The sequence below is a fragment of the Dromiciops gliroides genome, chromosome X (assembly GCF_019393635.1).
Source record: "Dromiciops gliroides isolate mDroGli1 chromosome X, mDroGli1.pri, whole genome shotgun sequence".
Taxonomy (NCBI): domain Eukaryota; kingdom Metazoa; phylum Chordata; class Mammalia; order Microbiotheria; family Microbiotheriidae; genus Dromiciops; species Dromiciops gliroides.
The window spans coordinates 17,755,604-17,771,149 of NC_057867.1; the positions used below are offsets into that span (position 1 = coordinate 17,755,604).

Sequence of the window (15,546 nt, forward strand, 5' to 3'; positions counted from 1 at the left end):
AGTCCCATATTCCTCATATAAATTCAATCAGGCCACAGTAAAATATTTGTAATATGTTATTTGCCAATATATTATTCAATATTGTTGTATTAATTTTCAGTGAGAATGGTCTATTGTATTCTTTCTTTGAGTTTTTTTTTTTTTGCCCTGGTTTGGGGTATTTAAAATAATATTTTTCTGAGTTTCTTTATGTTGAAACAATTTATGTAAAACTGAAGTTAGTTGGTTTTTAAAAAAATTTTTTAGAATTCACTTAGAAATCCATTTGCTCGTTGGGTTCCTTCTCTCTTGCCCCCAACCGTTACAAGTTCATTTATGGTTTGTTCAATTTCTTTTTGTTCTGTTATCTGGCTACTTTATGTTTTTATATATATTCATCCATTCATCAGTATTATTGGTATCAAATTGGGCAGAAGAGTTTTCTTAATACTTTCCTTTATTTCATCTGCCTCAGGTCTCTCCCCGCTCCATTCAGCCACCAAAATGATTATCCTAAAGCACAGGTTGGACTATACCACCTCAGCCTCCCTTCCCTCCCCCTCATAAACTCCAGTGGCTCCCTATTACCTTCAAGACTAAACACAAAATCCTCTGTTAGGCATTCAAAGCCCTTCCTAATCTAACCCCCTCCCACCCTGTCATTCTTTTTACACCTTACTCCCTTCCATATAGGCTTCAGTCCAGTGACACCAGCCTCCCAGCTGTTCCACCACCAAGACACTCCGTCTCTGGCTTTGGACAGCTTCTCTGACTGCCCTCCCTGCCTGGAATGCTCTCCCTCCTCATCTCTGCTTTTTGGCTCCCTTCAGGTCCCAATTAAAATCTCATCTTTTACAGGAAGCTTTCCCCAACCCTGCTTTCCCTCTGTTCATTATTTCAAATTAATCCTGTAGGTAGCCCATTTGTACATATTCGTTTGCTTATTATCTCCCCCATTAGGTTGTGTTAATATAAATATATGGATCACTTGAATTTTATGGAGGTACCTTATTATACAAAAGTATTTTTATGAAACCCTGGGTTAATAGGAGCAAAATGTCCTTCAAGTGAACTCCAAAACTGAGCCCAGATAGCAGATAAAAGACCCTACCTAGTGACTTCTTTTCCCTCAGGATAGTGAGTCCCTATCTTATGGTGACATCTGGGCATCCTCATCCTTGCCAAACCCTTTTTTGGAACCCTGTAATCTTATCATGATGCTTCTGTCTTTCCTCCATACTTGTTATAACTGAAATTGTTAAACTGCCTTTGCTTATGTATCATACTATTGAAACTGACAATGCCCTGTAATCAGTGGACAAAAAAAACAAAACAAACACCAATCCTCAGAAATGGGGAGTCTCTGAGCTCTCTTCTTAGAAGGGGAGTCTCCACGTGATCATGTGTTATATTTTTCTTCTTGAGACAAAATATTAAATTGATTTTATGTTTTTCCTAGTAATTCTCTGATCTGGTTTGAGATTTACTTCTGGTAAGAGAGGCAGAAATAGCCTTCTTTGATCTGGGTGAACAAATTGTAGGAGATGTTATTGATGTCTCTGACCTGTTTATTATCTTGTAGGAGGATGGGTATGAAAACTGTATTTAATATTCAACAGTTGTGAGCTACTGGAGGGCAGGGATTGTCTCTTTTTTTTTTTTTTTGCCTTTTTTTCTATTCCCAGTGCTTAGTACAGTACCTAGCACATAGTAGATACTTAATAAATGTTAATTAACTGACACTATCATCCCCTTTTTCCATTAAAAAAAAATTTCTGGCAATTTAATTGTCCTTTAAAAAGCAATCAATTAGCTGGCTATTTAGCCCAAATTTTATTAATTTCTTCGTTTATTTTCAGAATTTTTCTTCATGTGCAGTTTTTTTTTCCTATTTGTTTCTTTTCCAGGTTTGTTTGTTTGTTTTTCCCCCCTTTGGGTATTTCAGTTTTCTCTTTTCTTCATGAATGTGTTTGGAAAGAGAAGTGGTATGTATATAAGCATTGCTTCGCCTGAATCCTGTCAATGTGGGTATGTGGGGTCGTTTTAGACCGTGATTGTAATAGATGGTCTCCTCTTTTTCTGATCTGTCCTGTGTCCAGAAAGGGCACATTTCTAGGTCTTGCCCAGGGCATGACACGTAGTAGGAGCTCACCAAATCTAGACTGACTGCCTGACTGGTTTGTTCTGAGGGAGCGGCACATTCTCTTAACACCCCCCCCCCCCCGCCCCTGTGGTGTCACGGCCTGCTTCCATTGGCTGGATCAATCCCCGTCTCCCAAGGTGACGTCACAGTCTCCTCCTTTCTGCGGTTTTCACCTGGGCTGGGGTGTAGTACATTCTGTGAGAAAAGGCTGCTGGCAGCACCCGCTCCAGCGCCATCCGCCTCCCGCCTGCCGCATCCCGCATCCCCGTCCTGCTGGATCCCCCGTGGTAGTCTTCTGTGTGTGGGAGGTAAGTAAGCCACTGCGGGGAGTCCCTCGTACTCCCCCCTTTCCCTCCCCAGACCCCCTAGGCGGCGGGTAAGTGTCCGCGACCCCCGCCCCACCCCCACCCCCAGACTTCACCCATGGATGGATCCGCTGCTGGATGTGCCCAGGCCGCTATCTGTCGGGAGGGATGGAGGTTCTCTGGGAACGAATTCGGTGACCCCCCACCCCCACCCCGTTAGGCGATTCCCCTCCCCATCGCTGCTTTACTGTGTCCGCCCCACCCACCCCACCCCCACCTACCCCCGCCCGTTCAGAGGAGCATTGCCCAGAAGGTGGGTGGTGGGTAGTTGTGGGAAAAGAGGCAGTCTACGACATACTTTTTATTTTTATATCATTTTATTTTCATTCATTCGTTCACTCATTTATTATTTATTATTCTGGATTCAAAAAACGCCCGATCAAATACAAATTTATCGTTCATGCACCTGTTGATCCCTATCATCTATAGCTTAGGTTTTTAAAAAATATTTAATAAATTCATTCTGTATTTTTCAAAGCAGCCAATGTTTCTTTCTAGCCTTTTATTTTGGTCTGTTCAGTTTTTCTGTTTATTTGTTTGTTTTTTGCTTGTTTGTTTTTAAGATGCTTTACTGACAGTCTTTGTTTTTCCTTTTCCCCCATCTGTCTTCTCTACCTCCCACACTCCACCGCATAAAAAAAAAAAAAGAAAGGAAAAAAGACAGCTTTTGCAACAAATATGCATAGTCAAGTAAGACAAATCCCCACTTTACCTGTGTCTGAAAATGTGGCGTATTCTGCATCTAGATTTCCTCACCTGTCAAGATGTGGGTCCCCTGCTTCACCCATCAGTCTTCTAGGATCTTAATTCGTTTTTGCATTGTTCCGAGTTCTGAAGCCTTTCACAAGGGTAAAAGTCACATCTTTTAGGTTCATTAAAAATAGACAAAAGAATTGTTCCTATAAAGGACATCTAATCGATTTAACTGGACTTGGAAGAGTAATTCTCTCAAAATTTTTAGAAAATTTATTTTGAGAAGCATTTATTATGTCCTCCCAGTGCCTCCCCCACTCCCCCCACACAGCAATTAAAAATGACAAAACACTCAGAAAATAATTATGTGTATTCTAGCAAAAACAATTCCCCTCTTGACCATGTCCAAATAGACAGGTGTCATTCTGGATTTTCAGTCCATCACCTCTCTGGCAGAAGGTGTATAGCCTGATTCACCTACAGTCCTGTGGACAGCATTAATTAGGGTCCTAAAAGGTTTAAAGTCCCCCCCCCCCATAATGTTGTTGTCATTGTGCAGGTTTTTCTAGTTCTGCTACCTTTAATCTGTATCAGATCTAAAGAGCTCTTCCCAGTTTCCTCTGAAATTGTCCATTTCTTATGGCACAAAAAATATTATCCTGCCATTACATTCGCAGACCACAATTTATTTAGTTATCTCACCAGAGGTGGACACCCCCTTAGTTTCTAGTTTTTGGCCAGTTTAAAAAGTCCTCCTATAAATATTTTTTTTATGGAGGGGTCCTTTGCCTTTTTCTTTGTTCCCTTTGTGTTATAAGCCCAGTGGTGGTAAAGTCAGGCCACAATTTAGGACCTTTAGGCCACAATTATAAATTGCTTCCCAGGATGTCTGGCCCAATTTGCATCTCTACCAGCAATGCTTTCAGTGTGCCTATTTTCCTGCAGTCTCTGAAGCATTTGCTATTTTGTTCATTAACAGTCAATAGACATTAAGCACCTACTATGTGCCAACCACTGTGTTAAGCACTGGGGATACAAATAACAAAAAAAGACAGCCCCTGTGTCAAAAAGTTTGCAATCTAATAATAATAAGATGATACATAAAAGAAAGCTGGGAAGTGTGTGTGTGTGTGTGTGTGTGTGTGTGTGTGTGTAAGACTCTGTGTGTAGTTTTCTTTTTCATCCTTGCCAGCCAATCTGATAGAAGGGAGGTAGAAGCTCAAAATTACTTTAATTTGCATTTCTCTAATTTAGGAACTTGCAGCATTTCATCAGGTGGTTTTTGATGGCTAAGATTTCTTCCTTTGAAGCCTATTTATGCATAGCTTTTGGACATTTATCTATTGGTGAATGGTTCTTAGTCTGATAAATTTGAAGCAATTCCATATCTCTACATATACATATATGTATATACAAATATATATATATATATATATATATATATATATATATATATATATATTATATAAAACCTTGAATAGAGAAATTTGCTCCAATTTTCCCCACTGACCTGTTAACATTCTGGTTTTAATAGTATAAGATTTGTTTATGCAAAAGCTTTTTCAATTTTATACAATCAATTTTTAAAAAATTTATTTTCTATAGCCATCTTTATTTGTTTGCTTGTTTGCTCACAACCTGTGCCCTCATCTTTAGATGTGAAAGGTAAGTTTTTCCCTTGTTCTTCTAATTTCTCCATAGCCTCATTTCTCCATTGTCTATAGTGGATGATACCTCAGACTCTCTTTTTAAAATGCTACAAAATGTGAGATATTGCCACATGGACAGGGCTGTATTTTTGATTTTTTTTGTTTTTTTTTGTTTTGTGGGGCAATGAGGGTTAAGTGACTTGCCCAGGGTCACACACCTAGTAAGTGTCAAATGTCTGAGGCTGGATTTGAACTCAGGTCCTCCTGAATCCAAGGCCAGTGCTTTATCCACTGCGCCACCTAGCTGCCCCGACAGGGCTGTATTTTAATGGGACACAAAGCATATCATTATTGATAGCAAAAACCAAAAAAACAAAAAACAAAAAGCAAAATAAAAAAGTATTCCCCATTCAGTTCCAGGGTTAAAAATCTCGAAATTTCTGTAGTGACAGAGGATACTTCCCTGGACCTCAGAATTGCAAGGGGGTTCTACACTGTAAATTCATGCCATAATGCTATACTCATTATAGCATCAGATTTGTACTTTGTGGATAGGGTGAATCCAGCACCCTGGTGTGAATTAGATGAAGTGAATACCTCTATTGTACCTTCTGTCTCTTTTTGTTATAAGAATGATATGTTCCCAAGAATACCCTCAGCCTCTTGGATAGAACAGTTGAAAAGAATGGTATGAAGGGCTAAAATTCTAGCTAGTCTGTCTAAAATATCTAATGAGTGGTCTCCAATAAATTATAAGCTTTAGCAAGAGTTAGACTTTTAAGCATTTATTAAGGAGAATAAGAATTTGGTAAAGAGAGAGAGAAAGGCCTAGATTCCTATCTATTAAAGGGAGAGCACATTTCTAGCTCTGCTCTCCACCAGAGTCCAGAGGAAAAAGCGTGAGACCGAGTGCCAGTGTCTTCCTTCCTCCTCCCACTAGCCCACGTCACACCAAAGAAAAGACTCCTGGTCTTGCCCTCAAAGACCTTCGCTTCATGGGCGGAACTCTTCTACAGTAAGTCTCCAGCAGGTGGCGTCATTCCAATCGTTACAGTTGTAAAAGATAATTATACCTCCCTCAAAGAGACAACCTGCCTGATGGATTATTGGTAACATACAAAAATGCTGAATATCTGTCTGGGTTTATTTTATATTATGCTACACTATTGAAGTTGTTCATTTTTTATTAGTTTTTTTAGTTGATTTCTCAAATCATCATATACACATAAAGTAATAGTTTGGCTTTTTCTTTGCCTATGCTTATTTCTTGAAAATGGTTTTATTGTCTTATTTTTATGCCTTGAATTTGTAGTAAAATATTGAATAGCAATGGTAATAATGGATATCATTGTTTCACCCCTGATCTTATTGGAAAGACCTTTGGCCCCACTAAAGATATTGCTTATTATTAGTTTTAACCAGGTGCCATTAGTTTTTCCCTGGAGTCAAGAGGACCTGAGTTCAAATCTCACCTCAAACACTTACTAGCTATGTGACCCTGGGCAAGTCACAACCCTAATTACCTTAAACATCTGGGGCCATCTCCAGTAGCATACATACATATATATATATATACACGTACACACACACATATATATGTATATATACACATATATATGCAGCATATACAATATGCATATAAATACATACACACGTGTGTATATATGCATACATACGTATGTATGTATGACTGGTCTCAGGTGGTCTGGAAGAGAGAGCAAAGTTCATGACCTTGCACAGTCCTCCCTCACTTAAATCCAATTCACTGTAAGTGAATTCACCCCAGTGTCATGGTCTTCTTCCAGGACAAAGGACATACATATATAGATGTACTTAAAATTTTAAGGAAATCTCCAATTATTCCTATACTTTTCAGTGTTTTATTTTATTTTATTTTTTTGGTGAAGCAATTGGGGTTAAGTGACTTGCCCAGAGTCACACAACTAGTAAGTGTTAAGTGTCTGAGGACGAATTTGAACTCAGGTCCTCCTGACTCCAGGGCCAGTGCTCTATCCACTGCACCACCTAGCTGCCTTGTCAGTGTTTTATTTTTAAAACAGAAATTGGTATTGCTTTTTATCAAAACCTTTTTCTGCATCTTTTGAAATAATCATATGATTTTGTGAGTTTTGTTATTGATATGATCAGTGATGTTTATAATTTTCCTTATATTGAACTAGATCTACATTCCTGGCATAAATGCAGCCTGATCATAGTATTTATTACTGTATTCTCCTTGCTAATATTTTATTGAAAGTTTTCCTATCAATATCATTATCTGAATGGGTCTATAATTTTCTTTCTCTTTTTGATTCCCTGTATTTAGTTACTGAGAGGGACATAGGGATATGACCCTCCACTGAGATGGAAAGTCCCACCCCCCTTCGGCCTAGTGATCTGATCTCAAAGTCTTAAAGCCCCTTAGAGCCCCCTATTTCTCTCTCTCTCTGTTTTTTCTCTAGAGAGAGGCAATAATGGGAAGCTACTATCCCCTTTCTAAATATAGGCATATCAACTTAAAAATTGCTTCATAGAGTCTGCACCGAGACATTATGTAGACATGATACATTGTTGCAGAAAAAGAAAATTTTACAAAATAATCTAACAACCCAGGAGAGAGACTTATCACTGAACATTCCAGGAGAATGATTTAGTGCTGAACCCAATTACCGCATTTTGCTCAAATTAGATGTCTGTAAAGAGTATAAAAACTGCTTGGTTTTTTAATCCCGGTGTGTCACACCTCCTGGTTGTCCCAGTGAGTGTGGTGCACCTTTCTTTCGAAAGAAATAAAATCAATGCTTTGGCCTCCTTTCTCCTCGAGTCTCTATTACAGGGGTCAGGGTGTACTTCCCATCCAACTCAGTTGGTGCCATGACTCGTATCCCCCCCCCACCCCCTCAGGCGGTCATGGAGCTTGGGAGAAAAGAGGGGCCCCTGCCTTCCTTTTAAGGCAGCCTTTTCATTCCACTCCTGTGGAGTTGGCAGCCAAGATCCGAGCTACAGGGACTGGGGAGCAGTCAAAGCAGCAACGGGTCAGGTAAGAATTGATTGGGAATTGGTATGAGGGCCACGTAAGTCTTGTGCACGGAGCCAGGTTAGAGGTGATCCTGGTTGGCCGAAAATGTCCCAGAAGGGGAAATTGACTTTGGGTGGAGGGACCGGACAAAGAGATTCTTGAGTGAATGTGTGTGTGTGTGTGTGTGTGTGAGGGAAGGAAGTTGAGTCTGGGGTCCGAACTCATACGGCTTTCCGGTCGGAATCCTGCCAGGGGTGCTATACCTGGACGACCTATTGCTAAGAGCGGGACCCCACTAAGGACTCTGCCTTCCGGAGTGAATCAGTCATTCCCCTCTGATGAGGGAGATGTGGGTTGAGAGTGGTACCAGAGAAGTAAGCATTTCCCAGCGTTGATTGCGTGAGCGACGACGTGGGTCTGAACCTCTGGGAAGCGAAACTCAGGTCTCTGTTCGGTGCTCCCAACCAAAGCCCCTTCCCTGACACGTAAGGGAAGAACCTCCAGGAAAAGTGTCAGGTCTGGATCAGGTGAGGGGGCAGCTTCTGACCCGACACGTGGAGCTCAGAACGAAGGCTGCTACCCCAAGATACTGGCGAGAGAGATGGGACAGGCTAAATCCAAATCTAAGACCCGATTACCGGTAGTACTCCAGGATAGCCCTCTTGGTAACAAATTGAATAACTGGGATGACCTAGAGGGACCAGAATTTGATAAAGAAAAGATGATAAGGTACTGTTGTCAGGTCTGGGCAGGACAAGCCATTCAGGGACCTGCAGTCACCTGGCCAAAATTAGGATCTGAGGAATTGTGGGTGTGTCAGGCATTAAATATCTATGTAAATGGGAAAAAGGATTGTAGCCGGGAAGAAAGTATTCTTGCAGCTTTACAGCTGCCTAGAGGGATTAAGGTTATGATAGTTAAAGAGGGGGGCTTAGGGGGAGAAATCAAAATAAAAGTCCATAGAGAAATTGACAAGGAAGGGGGGGAGGGTGTTCTGTCAGAAGAATGGGACCCTCTTTCTTCCCTCCCTCCCCCTTATGTGCTCCATCCCTCTGCGCCAACAAGAAAAGATACCCCTGAGAAGCACCCTGAGGAGACTCCAGGGGAAATATATCCCGAAATTCCAGGAAAGGAGGGCAGCAGGGAGGTTAAGCAATTGATAAAAGACCAGTTAAATCTTCCCTTTAAGTCAAACCATTCCAGGCTCTATCCCCTTCGGGAGGTTCCTCTGGGGGAGGGGCAGATCGGTTATGTAAATGCCCCATTAAGCAGCTCTGAAATCAGAACTTTCAAAAAGGATATGAAAAACCTGTTAGAAGATCCCACCGGTCTGGCAGAGCAACTAGACCAGTTTCTGGGCCCCAATATATATACTTGGTCTGAGTTAATGCCCATTCTCTTTTCTCCAGAAGAGAGAGGCCAGATTAGGAGGTCAGCCATGCGAATTTGGGAGGATACTCATCCCCCAGGGTCCAGGGGAGGAATACCTGGAGACCAAAAATTCCCCCTCCAGGATCCAGGGTGGGACCATAATAACTAAGATCATTTGCAGCATATGAGAGGTCTGAGAGATATGGTTGTTCAGGGAATCATGGTAGCAGTTCCCAGGAATCAGAATTTGAGTGAAGTTAGTGCTACTAAACAGAAGAAAGGGGAAAGATTTGTGGTCCCTTTCTCTGAACCTTTGAAAATTGGACAGTTTGTGCATTCTTTCCTAGTGGTTCCTGAGGCCGGTGTTAACTTCCTGGGTAGGGATTTGATAACTAAATTAGGGGTGAATATCAGGATTCAGGGAGATCAAATACTGACAAGCCTTCCAGAAGAAAGGATATCCTAAGCCCAGGGGAGTCACTCTCCTCCAGTATGTAGATGACTTGTTACTAGATGGACCGAATAGAAAGGACCTGGCAAATGCCTCCATCCAGCTACTGAACTTTTTGGGCTCCCAAGGATTGAGAGTGTCTAAAAAGAAGTTAGTTTGCTGAGCCAACTGTCAAGTACTTAGGTCACCTTCTCAGCCAAGGGAAGAGCCAGACCCGTCCAGAATTCAGGGAATATTACAGCTTAGCCCTCCCTTGACTAAGAGAGAACTGAGAAAATTCTCAGTTCTGGTCGGGTATTGTAGACTATGGATTTTGAACTATTCTCAGTTAACTAAACCCTTGTATAAACACCTGTTGGATGAGGCACCCAACTGCCTCGAGTGGACCGCAGAGGACCAGGAGGCCTGGGAAACTCTAAGAAAAAGCCTCTATTCCCCACCAGATCTGGCCCTCCCATCATTAGAAAAGCCATTTCATCTGTTTGTTAATGTGGAATCAGGGACAGCCTTAGGTGTGTTGGCACAAGTGTGGGGAGGACAAAGGAGACCGGTGGCCTTCCTAGCTAAACTACTGGATCCAGTTGCTAGAGGCTGGCCAAATTGTGTACAAGCCGTGGCAGCAACTGCACTGTTGGTGAGGGAGGCCCGGAAACTGACTTTAGGGGGAAGCCTGATAGTGAGCACCCCACACCAGGTTCGAACCATCCTACAACAGAAGGCAGGCAGATGGATGACTGATTCCCACATTTTAAAATATGAGGCCATCTTATTAGAGAAGGACGATCTTGTCCTGTCCTTAGACCATAACATTAACCCTGCCCTGTTCCTCACTACTCCTGCCTCTACCCAAACTCAAGAACTCTCTCACACGTGTCTAGAACTCATAGATTATCAAACTAAGGCAAGAGAGGACTTGCATGAGAATCCCCTTAACACTGGATTAAAACTTTTTATTGATGGCTCTTCTCGAGTGGTTCAAGGTACTCGAAGGAACTCATATGCCATCATAGATGGAGACAAACAGGCAATCCTGGAAAAAGGTCGACTCCCAGGAAACTGGTCAGCTCAAACTTGCGAACTTTTCGCTCTAAAACAAGCCCTTTCTTTGGTGGGAAAAGGAATAGGGACCATATATACTGACTCTAAGTATGCTTGGGGTGTAGCCCACATTTTTGGGAAAATCTGGGAAGAAAGGGGAATGATAACCAGCAGAGGAGGAACTGTGGCTCATCCTGAGTTGCTGGAACAGATCTTGCAGACTTTGTTGCTACCTGAGGAACTAGCAATAGCACATGTCCCAGGGCACCAGAGAGGGAGTTTGAAGCACAGGGAAATCGGCTCGCGGATGAGGTAGCAAAGGAGGCTGGGTTGGAAGAACAAATTCTGACTGAATTTGAAAGATTGCTTCCCCTGATTCCCACTATGCCCCTGGTACAGCCTAAATTGACCCAGAAAGAGGAAGAAGCCGCAAAACAATTAGGTGCCACTCCAAATCAAGAAGGGTATTTTGATAATTTTTGTCATCTGTTGCTGACGCACTAACCAACTGCAGTACCAGAACCTGGACCTGGTTCATTACAGGAGGACCCCCTTTGGATTTCTTCCCAGACCAGGACGAGAAGAAGCCGACATCTGAAGTAGACTGCAATTCCCAAGATCCTCGGAGCAAGAACCAACATGAAGTGGACTCTATACTTGTTAATAGCCTTTTGCGGGATCAAAGGGGCAGTTGCAGTTGCGGGAGGGTGTGATGATTGCCAGGAGCGATATATGGGGGGGCGTGGCTTTTGTGGCCTGCTCCTCTATGCCCAAAGCGTGCTACCAACAGAGTTCTACTTGTAAACATGGGAATAGGAGATATCACAGGGTAAAAAGGGTCAGAGGGATAGGTTGTTTTCACCCTGCGACCCAGACCCGAATTAATAAGTTTGTCTGCCTCCCCTACACTGGGCAATGGGGCATGAGTGATGGGGAGGGCTCCAGGGTCAGGCCCGGGAGAAGTATGTGAGAGACTGCCAGAATCAAATAATTGCCAAAATTAAGAAATTTGAGGAAGGGCCCCAGTATAAGATTAACCTGACAGGGCTACAGGACTTAAGGCTCATAACTGACCCCCAGGCCGACTTAGAGCGTTTGGTTAATCTCTCCGTGGTCCTGTCCCAATTATTGCAGTCAGAATCAGAACCGAAGGACCCATACTGCGGGTTCTGCATCCCTCTGCAACGAAAGGCTCTAGTTGCTCTACTGACTTCAGAGAAGGGAGGGACCTGCCTTTTTCTTGGGAAAGAGTGTCGTTATTATGTAAACCAAACTGGAATCGTGGAGGGCAAGGTCAGGGAGTTAGGACCGGGTAAAACAGAGAAGAGAAGCATATGCCGGTCAGGGAATCCCATGGAATTTAGGGAACCTGACCCCTTGGCCTCTTCCTTTAGCTGGACCACTTCTAGCCATAATACTCCTGGTTCTCCTGGGCCCCTGTCTTATTAGACTATTAACTTCCCTCATACAATGAACAGTCTCCGAGATGCAATTGGTCATGACTACAGATTGGAACCACAAAGGGGAGAAAATTATGTTTCTTAGAAAAACCCCAGTCAGCTGAGATCAGATTCAGGATGGACCAGAAAATTGGTCTTTAGAAAAGGGAGGACTGAGAGGGACATAGGGATATGACCCTCCACTGAGATGGAAAGTCCCACCCCCCTTCGGCCTAGTGATCTGATCTCAAAGTCTTAAAGCCCCTTAGAGCCCCCTATTTCTCTCTCTCTCTCTGTTTTTTCTCTAGAGAGAGGCAATAATGGGAAGCTACTATCCCCCTTTCTAAATATAGGCATATCAACTTAAAAATTGCTTCATAGAGTCTGCACCAAGACATTATGTAGACATGATACATTGTTGCAGAAAAAGAAAATTTTACAAAATAATCTAACAACCCAGGAGAGAGACTTATCACTGAACATTCCAGGAGAATGATTTAGTGCTGAACCCAATTACCGCATTTTGCTCAAATTAGATGTCTGTAAAGAGTATAAAAACTGCTTGGTTTTTTAATCCCGGTGTGTCACACCTCCTGGTTGTCCCAGTGAGTGTGGTGCACCTTTCTTTCGAAAGAAATAAAATCAATGCTTTGGCCTCGAGTCTCTATTACAGGGATCAGTGGGTGTACTTCCCATCCCACTCAGTTACCAAGACCATATTGGTGTCATAGAATAGATTTAGGATCCCATTTTTACCTTTTTTCAAAGAGTTTATGTGATATTTGAATTAATTGTTGTTTAAATGTTTGGAGAAATCACTTTTTTTGCTAAATTAATTTTTAACATTCATTTTTTATTTTGAGTTCCATATACTTTCCCTCTCTCTTTCCCCTCCCCTAATCATTGAGAAGGAAAGCAGTATGATATCCATGATACATAACTTATTTACATATTAGCCATGTTGCAAAATAAGCAAGAAAAAATGAATAAAATGAAAAACATATGCTTCAATCTGCACTCAGAGTTGATCAGTTCACTCTGTGGAAGTGATCAAGAGTGATTTAAGGGGGCAGCTAGGTGGCACAGTGTATAAAGCACTGGCCCTAGATTCAGGAGTACCTGAGTTCAAATCTGGCCTCAGACACTTGATACTTACTAGCTGTGTGACCCTGGGCAAGTCACTTATCCCCCACTGCCTTGCCAAAAAAAAAGAGAGTGATTTAGAGCTGCAGAAATATGTTTAATGTGATTGTACATATATAACCTCTATCAAATTGCTAGCTTTCTTGGGGAGGGGTGAGGGAGGGAGAAGAAATTGAAACTAGAAATCTTATAAAAACAAATGTTGCAAACTATCTCTACATGTAACTGGAAAATAATAAAATACTTTTATGGGGAAAAAGTGATTTACAGCATTTTTATATGACTGTTGATAGCTTTGATTTCTTCTGAATACGACTTGTTAATTTGGGGAGTAGTTTGTATTTTTGTCATTTTGTCTCAGTTTCCATATCATAGTTCTAAAAGGCAAATTTTCCCATGCTCCTCTAATTTGTCTAAATAATTTACCCATTTTCTTCCTGTCCCACTGTATACAGTGTGAGATGTTGGTTTCTGCCTACTTTTTGCCAAACTGCTTTCCAGTTTTCCCAGCAGTTTTTGTCAATTACTGAGTTTTTGCCCCCACAGCTTAGATCTTTGGGTTTTTCAAAACACTAGATTATAATGTACCTAATCTATTCTGATGATTGTTTTGATGATGACTGCTTTGTAACATAATTTGAAATCTGGTACTGTTTGGCAGCCTTCCTTCACATTTTTCCCCTTTTTTCTGATATTCTTGACCTGTTGCTCTTCCATATGAATTTTGTTAATATTTTTTCTGCCTCTTTAAATAATTCTTTGGTAGTTTGATTGCTATGGCACTGAATAATTAATTTAGGTAGAATTGTTATTTTTTTAATTACATTGGCTTGGCCTATACACAAACTATTTCTTCAATTGTTTAGATCTGTATTTCTGTGAAAAGTGTTTTGTATTTGTGTTCCTGGGTTTGTCTTGGCAGGGAGACTCCCAAATATTTTATATTGAATTGTTATTTTAAATGGAAGTTTTCTTTCTAGCTCTTCCTACTGATTTGGAGGAGGGCAAAATATAAAATCAAGATGATTTATATGGATTTATTTTATATTCTAAAACTTTGCTGAAGTTATTTCACTCTATAAAATAATAATGGGAAAGTGAGTATTCTTGCTTTGCTCCTGTAATTACAGAAAAGCTTCTGTTGTATGTCCATTGTATATAATATTTACTGTAATTTTAGAAAGATACTTTTTAGGACATTTAAAAAAATCTAAGCCTATACTTTGTATTGTTTTTAATATCAATGGGCATTGAACTTTGTCAAAGCCTTTTCTGGAAGCTCTTGAGGTAATCCTGTGGTTTTTAATTTTTTGTTTGTTTTTAATACGATTAAATTTATTTTTTCATAATGCATGATTTCTTGGATATGTTGCCATAGTTTGACAGGTTTTTATCTAAATTTTTTTTAATCAATATTCATTATTCACATTTGTCTCTAGATGGCCTGTGATTTTTCTGGTTTTAGTATTTGGGCCATATTTTTCTCATAAAAGGATTCTGGTGTAGGGTGCTTTCTTTCTCAATTTGTGAGAATAATTTGTATAGTTTGGCCATTAATTGTTCTTTCAAAGTTTGCTAGAATTCTCCTCTGAATCACTAAGGACCAGGAGTTGTTCCCTTCTTCACTTTTGGGAGTTCCTTTTTAGAGATTTGATTATTTAAATCTCTATTTGATCTTGTGATTGTTGAGTATTAAATATTTTAAAAGTATTCCTTTTAAAATATTTACAATTATATGCTTAACTGCCTTAGCAGTTCAGTAATAATAACCAGAATCTTTTTTCTTCTGTTTTGTTAGCATATAAATGTGCATAATAGGTTTTGATTTATCTTTTAATTTCTTATGATTTTCTTTTGATTTCTACTGATTTATTCCTAATTTGTAGATTTTTTGGCCAAAAGGCTAATTGATAAATATAAAGGTTTATTAATTTTTGTTAATTTAAAAAGTTTTATTATAACCAGTTTTAGGTTTCATTTATAATTTCTAAAGTTTTTTGTTTTTGGTTTTTTTGGGGGTTTTTTTTGTTTCCACTTTATTGATTTCCTCTCTGGTTTTTAATATCTCCTTGTTTTTGCTTATTTTAGCTTTATTTCTTAGCTTCTTAATTTTTTTTTTAAGTGAGGCAATTGAGGTTAAGTGACTTGCCCAGGGTCACATAGCTAGTAAGTGTTAAGTGTCTGAGGCTGGATTTGAACTCAGGTACTCCTGACTCCAGGGCCAGTGCTCTATCCACTGCCCTAGCTACCTAGCTG

The 15,546-nt window shown here is 40.6% G+C and overlaps 1 protein-coding gene across 7 annotated transcripts in view; it reads left to right on the forward strand.

The window, feature by feature from the left end:
* The first annotated feature begins 2,294 nt into the window (after positions 1-2,294).
* LOC122733553 (E3 ubiquitin-protein ligase DTX3L-like) overlaps positions 2,295-15,546 on the forward strand; it is a 35,527-nt gene continuing 22,275 nt past the window's right edge. For 2 of the 7 annotated variants that reach the window (XM_043974035.1, XM_043974034.1), the window contains exon 1: positions 2,295-2,430. The gene's annotated coding sequence lies outside the window, so the exon portion shown is untranslated. Of the gene's footprint in view, positions 2,431-4,785; positions 4,846-11,251; positions 12,683-15,546 lie in introns of those variants that run through there. The other 5 variants (XR_006353896.1, XM_043974038.1, XR_006353897.1 and 2 more) reach the window with 5 other exon arrangements.